Source organism: Alexandromys fortis, unplaced genomic scaffold (assembly GCF_014885135.2).
Source record: "Alexandromys fortis isolate MF-2015 unplaced genomic scaffold, M_Fortis_MF-2015_v1.1 scaffold_176, whole genome shotgun sequence".
Lineage (NCBI taxonomy): Eukaryota > Metazoa > Chordata > Mammalia > Rodentia > Cricetidae > Alexandromys > Alexandromys fortis.
Genome location: NW_026068070.1, coordinates 2,717,179 through 2,718,620, shown reverse-complemented (window position 1 = coordinate 2,718,620; position 1,442 = coordinate 2,717,179). Strand labels below are relative to the sequence as shown.

General features: G+C 37.2%; 1 pseudogene; it reads right to left on the bottom strand.

Moving 5' to 3' along the window:
- Window positions 1-798: 798 nt before the first annotated feature.
- Window positions 799-1,360, bottom strand: LOC126487892 (40S ribosomal protein S7-like; annotated as a pseudogene).
- Window positions 1,361-1,442: the final 82 nt, after the last annotated feature.

Genomic DNA, 1,442 nt, shown 5'->3' with positions numbered 1-1,442 from the left:
TTAATCAACTTCTAGTAACATGAACTGCTTGGCCATAATTAAGCAATATGACATGACAAGCTGTGCCTTTCAGGATGGTTACAGGGTATTATAATTTCATAATAAACTCTAGTGATGCTCTATATTCATTATACACATTAATAGATTCTCTACACATTTAATTATCCTTTATATTGATATTCCCATAACTTTTAAGCAGTTAGCCTTGAATAATACCAGTATTTGAACGCAAACTTACTAACAGGGCAACAGTATTCAAGTCATCAGTGCTGTATACTAGGATTACAGCCACCTTTTGGCCAGTGTACATTTTTACAGCTACATAGGAGTGGGATTAATGATTAGATAAGAACACTATGAACAAATGTGTATACACATATTAAAAACATCTTATACATCATAATATTTATGTATGAATAAATAATCACATAAATAAGAAATAAATGCTAATTGTGATTTTTGAATAGTTAACTACTTAGATTTAATGTATGTATCCAAAGAAGCCATTAAAAAAAAGACATTTGTTATAAAAGTGAAAACCATAATAAATTTAAGAACTATTTATACTGTGTCTCTTTTCATTGACATATTCTAACTAGAGATAAATTCTCTACAAAATATTTTTAGAAAATTATGCTCAGATATAATTATAGAAATGATAATCACTAAACTTTGTTAGTGAATTTTTAACCTTTTTAATGTTTTTATCTTTTATTTTATTTTTATTGTATATGACTACAATGGTTGTTGTTGTTATTGTTGTTTTTTTACGAATGACACTTTATTCAGTCATTTTCTTTACAACGGAAACTCTGGGAATTCAAAATTAACATTCTTGCCCGTGAGCTTCTTATATACACCGGAAAAAGTTTCCACCTTTGTGCTCCACGTTGTTCTGCTGTGCTTTGGCTAAATGAACCTCTATGAGCCTGCTGCCATCCAGTTTCACACGGATCCTCTTTCCCACAATCTCACTCAGGAAGACCAAGTCCTCAAGGATGCCGTTGTGCACTGCGGTGAGCGTGCGGCTTCTGGGACTCTTCTGCTTATTTTTCGTATGGCTTTTCCGAGTTGGCTTGGGCAGAATCCTCCTCTGAGCAATGAAGACTGCGTGTTTCCCGCTGAACCTTTTCTCCAGTTCACGAACCAGCCGGACTTGGATTTTTGGAAGGCTTTCAGCTGAGGAACTGGAACAAAAATTATGATGGCTTTCCGGCCACCACCAACTTCAATTTCCTTGGCCACAGTGATGTTGAGCTCCCACAGCTGCGCCTTGAGATCCGAGTTCAGAGATGCCGGACTCGAACTCATCCGGCTTCTCGCCATTGGGCTTGACGATCTTGGCGCTCGAGCTGAACATGTCTCGCCCTTACGGAGTGCCGGCTTGGAACGAGGCCCAGCTCTCGGGAGAACTCCTCATATCGACTACAATGTGTTTTAAT